This window comes from Myotis davidii, unplaced genomic scaffold, assembly GCF_000327345.1.
Source record: "Myotis davidii unplaced genomic scaffold, ASM32734v1 scaffold266, whole genome shotgun sequence".
In the NCBI taxonomy this organism is placed as follows: domain Eukaryota; kingdom Metazoa; phylum Chordata; class Mammalia; order Chiroptera; family Vespertilionidae; genus Myotis; species Myotis davidii.
Genome location: NW_006300032.1, coordinates 6000294 through 6008913, shown reverse-complemented (window position 1 = coordinate 6008913; position 8620 = coordinate 6000294).

The window sequence follows — 8620 nt, the reverse complement described above, 5'->3', positions numbered from 1 at the left end:
ACACCATAATCACTCAAAGTCCATAGTTTACAGTAGGGTTCACTCTAAGTGCTGTACATTATACAGGTTTGAACAAATGCATAATGACATGTATCCATCATTATATTGTCGTGCAGAGTATTCTCATTGTCCCCAAAATCCTCTGTACTCCACCTATTCATTCGCCCTCTTGAATCCTTTTTATCTCCAGCTCAGTCTATATATGTCATAGATCTTGGAATGTTCGAGCTCTTAATCAATATATGTTGAATTAATAAACAAATCTCTAAATTACCACCACAACATACAGGTTAGCTCAGGAAAGATCAGCTGGGTTAATCACCTTTAGGTTCAGGCCCCCTTCAGACAAATGGATCTGAATCCTTTCTATCTGAAACACATAACCTAGTAGGGGTCCTTTTGCTTCACTCTGCCCCTGATGCAACAAACCAAATGCACAGGAACAGCTGGGAGAAAAGAAGAGATTACAAAGCACTTCCATGTGATAGCCCCTTTGGCAATTGTCAGTCATCAGAAATAATGTCAGGTAGGATGTGCTGAATAAGTATTTTCTGTGATTAATGACTTGTTGATTATAGAAAATGGGCAAGGGTTTCTAATAAACAATTTATTTACACATGCTCTTGGTTTTAGTTCTAAGCCTTCACTGCAGGGGAGATGAGTTCTCAGGAAAAAATCAAAGAAGGCACTGGTGCTTTACAGGCTGTGGATAGCTACCGTAAGTTAAAAGAGTTCTCTTAAACAGTTTTTTATGTTCTGTACTGACCTGAAAGGGAGAGGGCCTGTGAGGATGCTATTGGAACATAGGGAAATCTGTTGTCTGTTGAAGTTGTTTTATCATCTTTAAGGTTCTCTCCATGTGCCATGTCTAAAAATCCTAATCCTTTTGCACGGAGCACCATGCAAGTGATTCTGTTGTCACATTTTGAATCAACTTAGCAGCTGAATTTTATGAAGCTGTGATTTTGTAAAGTGAAGTCCATAATGTGATGACATTCATCTTCTTTTCTCAAGAAGATATGCGTAAATAGCAACAAATACTATTTTTGAAAGATATTGTATTTAAAACACTTCTCAATGAAAACTTGACTCATAGTTAAAAATTATAGTTTTCACATCAATGTCATATGTTTCACATTTGCACATATTAATTTACTAAGTATTTAAGTCAACAGAAAAAAAAACTGATTTGAGGCCTAGAGTCCCAAACTTTTGTTATAGGAAGGCCTTATTTCAAATGTCAAAAATTTCATAAATTTCCATGGAAATTCCATACAATTCCTTATAATCCATGAAACTCTTAGTACCTTTTGATTGGGAACATATATAAGGGAAAGACATGAATGAATTCAATGGTGTTTTCAATTGTTAATATTTTGTTAGTCACAACAGAAATTTATTATACATGAAACAGACATTGCATAAATGTGCAAAATATATTGCTCATTCATTCAAGAGCCAGTGTTTGGGAAAATGCATTTGTAGACTCTCCTTGCAATAACTTGTTGGACCACCAGATTTTGTGACCACAGTGTTAGTTCTTTTAATCTAGAGAACAAACCAGCTTGTGTAAGAAAGATGTCACTGGTGTTTTAGGAGGCCATTAGGCAGCTTTCTGAAGGAGAAACAGGAAATACTCTTTCTGGATAAGCCTCTGTGCAAAACACCATATAGCTGCACGATGGGGGCAGTGAACAGACCACACTCAGTGTGGACATCTGAAGGCATCAGTCATGGACTTTTCACTTCATCCATCACTGACAGTTGGCTGTCATTACCACAAAAAGCCACATAAACCTCTGTCCATTTACATCAATCCAAGTAATTTGGGGGTTCAATTTATAGTTTGGGTAGCTTGATTAAAAACATTCTTCACAATAATAATTTAAAAAATACAGACACACACAGGGATTTTTGGGTGGTGCTAGCCTGTTAATGAGAGTAATTAAATTTTATCTCATGCTATATACATGATAGCAAAATAAATATTAAAAAGACAAATTTATAATCTATGCCACTTTTTGCATGGATTTAGAAAAAGATACTATCCAAGAATTATAAAACACAAAGGAAGGTATTTTATTGATATTGAAAAAATCCATTAAAGGAAATTATTAAAGTGGAGAATCTTACTGAGGCATTTTGGAAATGTACATTAGTGATCAAAAATCTTTAGCTTGAAAAAATCTTTAGAAGTTGTATACATTTATATGAGTTTCTATGAACAGTAAAAGATGTAGGATAAAGTTTTAAAAATTCAGAATGCCACTTATGTGAATGAGTAAAATGTGGGCTTGCAAACAACAATACAACAAATCTAAAACATTCAGACTCAACTATAGGTACATTGGTTCAATTATCATTAATGTGGGATTTTTTATTAAACTATTAGCCTGAGAAATTGAAAACTAAACAGAACTACAAAATATAATCTTTCCAATTAATCCTCTCTTACAATGGCCATATCTTCAACCATAGCAAACTACTCTATTTGGTAAATTATTCTGGCAAAGATATCTAGCATTCATATAAAATCCTTAAGATTTTAGTGAGCGTATTAGACACATTTTATAGCCAGCTATATTAAAAAGTTAACCAAGTTAATATAATTTTTCATGTATTTATAACAACTGAATACTATATGTTATGTACTAGGTTCATGTGATACTTTACATTTTATATATAGTAAACATCCAAGTGTAAATGCTATATTTGCATTTACTTAGTTTTAGTTTTACCTATAAGTAATTTAAATACTAAATCCAGCTAAGGTTTATTCTACAAAAAATATTTTCTAATTTTCATGTTGTTTTTTTCTCATTTTTAAGTACCTTATATTTATTTTATGTGCATTCTAGAATATTACATGATTCTTGACAATTAGAGGCCCAGTGCATGAAAATTTGTGCACTCACGGGGTGGGGGAAGGGTCCCTCAGCCTGGCCTGAGCCCTCTTGCAGTCCAGGAGCCCTCAGGGGATGTCCAACTGATGGCTTAGCCCACAGGGAGCAGGCCTAAGCTGCAATCTGGCCTCCCTCTGCAGGAGGTGACTGAGCGACCCTGCCCCACATTGCCCTGCCACTGCTGCTGGTTGCCACTGCCCCCTAATCACTGTCCCCTCCCTCTGCCGGCTGGCACATGCCTTGGCTGGCCTGGCACCGCCTGCTCACTGGCCCCACCCCCCCACCGACTGGTCATTCCCCGTTCGGTCGATTTGCACATTACACTTTTATTATATAGAATGATGAAAAGATTCTTGCTTTTCAAGTGTAATTTTTAAAACACAAGTAAGAAGAAATTGAAATAAAGGCTAATGAACAATGACTGGGTAGAGTTTCTTATTCAAAAACTCAGCTGCTATCTTTTGTGAGGGTTAAGGGATTTATTTTATATTGTTGGCTAAAGAAGAATTAAAAAGACAAAGGAGGTAAAATCAGGCCAGAGTATTGTTAATGGGACATGGAACTTTTGATTGGAACACAGGGAATTGCCTAAAAAGAAGGTAATATGTGTTGTTGTTTTTTACTCATCAGATTGATTTGTTCTATGAACATCCTTAATTAGAAGCATCATCCGAGTCAGAGAGTACCATTTTAAGAATCTAGAAAATGAGCAAGGGTTTCTAATGGGCAACTTTACATCATTAAGAAGGACCTATCTTATGCAAAATTAAGTCATTGAAAAACTGAATTAAATCCAGAATATCATTTTGCTAAGGTCAAAGCATGTATAGGTGGACAGAGTTCCACCTCTTCATCCTGGTTCTGCTGTAACTCCTTCTTGTATAGCTCTAATCTCCAGACAGATATTGGTCCTAACAGGAGATGAAATAAAAGGTGTATTCTTGTTGGGATTCCTTATTCCCAGTTAACATTGACTTTTCTGTAGCAAACATGCTTGCAGAGGGTTGTCTTCATGCCCACCCGTAAAGCTTTACTTTCTAAGTTAGCTGCTATGAGTTCTGTTAGCCAAAGGGCCTCTGGGAAGACAAGTCACAGAGGACATTTGGGGCATTCATGTGTCCTGGGTAAGGTCTGAGAAACATTCTAGGAGTCCCCAAAGTAAGCAGAGAGCTTATATCATGGAAGAAGCACCATGTGCTTAGATTCTATCCATACATGGGGTGATGCAAGTGGAGAGAATTTTTTAGAGGCTTCTTGTTACAAGGCTTAGGAGGTTAGGACAAAAATATGTACAGCTGTATAAAAGAGCAAGGCCATCTCTCGAAGGAATTCAAGGTCAGTGTGGTGTAATGGTATAATCACAGAGTTTGCGATCCTTCTACTTCATTACTGCTGCTGACTATCCCCACCATGCCTCTTCGATCAAATTATTAAAACGCTTTTATAGCATTGATATAATGTACATGGAAGGGGGCCAACACAATGTGTTACACATTTACTTCTTTTCCTTTAAGATTTTTAACACACATGTCAATAATTATAGGTAGGATGGTTATGACAAGTATTGTTTATTGCATTTTTGAGATGTAAGGACAATTTAAAGGGCATTTATTTATATTATACTATTTGTCAGGGGTGATTTGAGATCGCACAAAATTTCTAAGGGGTCATGGTTTTTCGATCTATAGCTTAAACACTTAGTAGTTACCTCTTGATACTGGCTTTCTCTGAAAAAATAATATTTTTCAGGAAGACTAGCTGCTTTTAGTCACACAGTGAAATTGAATCTAAGTTTCTTTCAGAGACTATTGCCTTTCACCATTATCACCGAATCCTTTATTTCTATGCAAATGAAGCCAGGAAAATTCAATGCAGCACCACTAGGCTAAGATCCAAAGATTCACCATTGACTAACCTAGAGACTTCATTTTCTCTTGGTATGAATGGCCCAAATCTATAACAAATAAACTTACGTGATCTAACTCAGATATTTATAATTACTCTCTCAGGTCTAAGCTAAATACAGAGGCATTGTTCTATATTAGTTTTGAAAATTCACCATAGACAAACCATTGCAAAAAACTTGGAACGCTGGGGAGAATATAGGGTAAGGACTACCAGCCGAAATATAGGATGCTAAAATAGAAACAAATATTTTTTTTAATATTAGTACTAAAAATATATGAACAGTATACATCATCAATAAAGCTTTCCATGAAATTTCATTCTCTTGTGAGGGCCTCAGGAAATTCTTCTCCCCATGGTACCCCAAGAACTGCACTTCCACCAATAATAACTGGAAATAGTCTTTGTTGCTTTATGCCATTTTTAATTACAAAAGGAATGCAAATTTAACTGGGTTTACTGTATTTTCATTTGATAGATCGGGCCACCCTATATAGGAAGAAACAAAATCCATATTTATTTTTCATGCAGCTAGAACAAAATTAAGATCTGGCTTAACTTCTGGTTTTGAATATGAGCAAAATATTCTGAGCTGAGGCTACTTATGATGTATCATGATACTTCATACCAACTTTAACTGTGTGGACAACTTTCCACCAGATTCTAAACCAGTGGTTCTCCACCTTCTGGCCCTTTAAATATAGTTCCTCATGTTGTGACTTAACCATAAAATTATTTTCGTTGCTACTTCATAACTGTAATGTTGCTACTGTTATGAATCATAATGTAAATATCTGATATGCAAAATGGTCTTAGATGACCCCAGTTAAAGGGTCGTTCGGCCGCCAAAGGGGTCGCGACCCACAGGTTGAGAACCGCTGTTCTAAACTGATACTGATCCATCTGATGGCCTGTATAAGGCCCCTGTTAGTCATCAGGTATGAATGAGTTCCAGGTCCAACTTGCCTAGAATAAAATCAGCTACTGTCCTCTGAGTTGAAAGGATGCCTTTTTCTTTATTATTACCCAATCTCTTGAAACATGCAGTCCCCACTTCCTACCCTTTAGGACAGTCAGCATACAGAACTTTTTGTTCTAACAGGTGTATAATGATGTATCTGATTACTCATCACAAGGCGTTTGGTTTTTCAAGACAGTAATAGAATGCCAGTGTAAGGAGTCTGGCCCTCCTTCAACATGTACTAAGAGTTTTAAAATCCTTAAACTGAGAGTTTTTTTGCTAGATGTGTTTGCGTATTGGAGAGTCTAGGCATCAGACACATTCTCCCTTGTTGTTTGGCTTTATTAACAATAAAACTAGCTTAGTGCATCAATTGAGAGTCCTTGTTTATTCTCCACTTATAACTATCAGCTTTCCACCTATTTGATTAAACAAAAAGTTATACTTATATTCCATTGTGTGTAAGTGAAAACCAATTACTTCATGACATTATTCTTTTAGTTAAGAAAACAAAAAACACCTCTCCAGAATTTCATTATAACAATGGAGTTTCCACTCCCATGTGTAGAAATTCAATAAGAGAAATTCCTGTAGAAACACTAATAAAAGCCTAGGTGGTCCTTGTGCCCTCACGTGTTGTCGTCACAATATGGCCACCACAAGATGGCTGCCACAAGATGGCTGTGCACACAGTGGAGGCAGGGCCCGGCAGCCGCTCTGTGCAGTGATGCCTGGTGGTCCCGTGGCTCTGCATGGTGTGGAGGAAGCGAGACCCAGTACAGGAGGCAGGTCATGGCAGAGGAGGGCAGTTGGGGACGATCAGGCTGGTAGGGGAGCAGTTAGGCGTCAATTAGGCTGACAGGAGAGCAGTTAGGGGGTGATCAGGCTGGCAGGCAGGCGAGTGGTTGAGCCAGAGGTCCCGGATTGTGAGAGGGATGTCCAACTGCCGATTTAGGCCCGATCCCTGTGGTCCCAAATTGGAGCAGGTGTAGGCTGGGCTGAGGGACACCATACCCCCCATGCACAAATTTCATGCACCGGGCCACTAGTATGAATAAATAGCATATGAATGGGATGATCCAAACACCTGCCTCCAAGGTAGGATGCAATGCCTGACTAGAGACTTTATATTAATAATAAGACAAATCCACAGTGTGATTCATCATCATTGGAATGATGTAGCGCAGTTACTTCCAAATTTCTATAGTATGTGCAGAATGAAATTTATACTTTTATTAGATACTAGAGGCATGGTGCACGAATTCATGCACCAGTGGGGTCCCTCAGTTTGGCCAGCGGGATTGGGCCAAAACTGGCTCTCCAACATCCCCCAAGGGGTCCCAGATTGTGAGAGGGCTAGGCCAGGCCAAGGGACCCCACTGGTACATAATCGGGACCAGGGAGGGACATGGGAGGGCTCCAAGGCATGACTGGAACATCTTGCTCAGTCCCGATCAGCCGGATCCCAGAAGCAAGCTCACCTACCAGTCGGGGTGTCTACCCCTTGGTGGTCAGTGCATGTCATAGCGAATGGTTGAGCGGTCTTAGCATATCATTAGCATATTATGCTTTGATTGGTTGAACGGCCAAGCGGATGACTAGACACTTAGCATATTAGGCTTTTATTATATAGGATTTGTCAAGATAGGAAAATTTATTCATTCTATTAATACTTTTACAAAAAACGATGTGTACACCTTTTAGAATTATTAACCTGCATAAAATAAGATTGACTTCACTTTATAATGTCAGATATGCTATTATTGAGTGTGTAGGTTTCCACTGCCATGGAGAAGTAGAAGGTTCCTATGAAACCTTTTTTAAGCCAAAATGGCGTAAAGCAATAAGACTATTTCCAGCTATTATTGGTGGAAGTGAAGTTCTTGGGGTGCCATGGGGAGAAGAATTTTCCTGAGGCCCTCACAAGAGAATGGGATTTCATGGAAAGCTTTATTGGTGATGTAAAATTAAGGGGGTTCCCCTTTGAGGTCCCATCTTGTCTTCAATAGCTTAGTTTATGATCCCATTGCGTGTGGAGTCCATGTAGCCATGGGCCATGTGGCTGCTTGAAGCCAGATGGCAGGCCAGTGCGGGGCACAAAGCAAGAGAACAAGAGGCAATAAGGGGCACAGGAGCCTGTGAGAGAAGGAACTCTTCAGGGATTTTAACTTTCCAAGATTTGATGTGCTTGCAGTAGCTTCATCCTCCTAACCAATCCATTGTTCCCCAGGCTAGACTGACAGGCAAGCATCTTCTCTATGTCACCCCTACTTCACTGAACATGTACCCATCTCTCCTTTCATTGGATCCCTTACCCCACTGACTGACAGGCAAGCATCTTCTCTATGTCACCCCTACTTCACTGAACATGTACCCATCTCTCCTTTCATTGGATCCCTTACCCCAGTGATCTGCAGGGAATGGACTGGTGGTTCCCCGGGTAGCATGAAGCTGTAGCTCCCTGGTGAAGCTGCCCAGATGACCATTGTTATAATGTCTGGCCTCCGCTCTGCTCTCTTTCTATTATTTATATTAATAAACTACCTAATCCTGAAGATAGCACAGCTATCCGAAAGTTCGCATTTTGCCACTCAGTTTTTAATAAAAGATCTATATTAATATTCATTTTTGGAGAACCAAGATGGCGGCATAGGTTAACGCCGGAGATTGCTGCTTCGAACAACCAATTCAAATTACGCCTGAAACACGGAACGGACACCATCCAGAACCACAGGAGGGCTGGCTGAGTGGAAATTCTACAACTAAGAGTAAAGAGAATATCATACCCAGACTCAGAGGAGGCACAGTGCTGAAGTGAAATTCTCAGGTGCGTGCGCGCGCAGAACGGGCT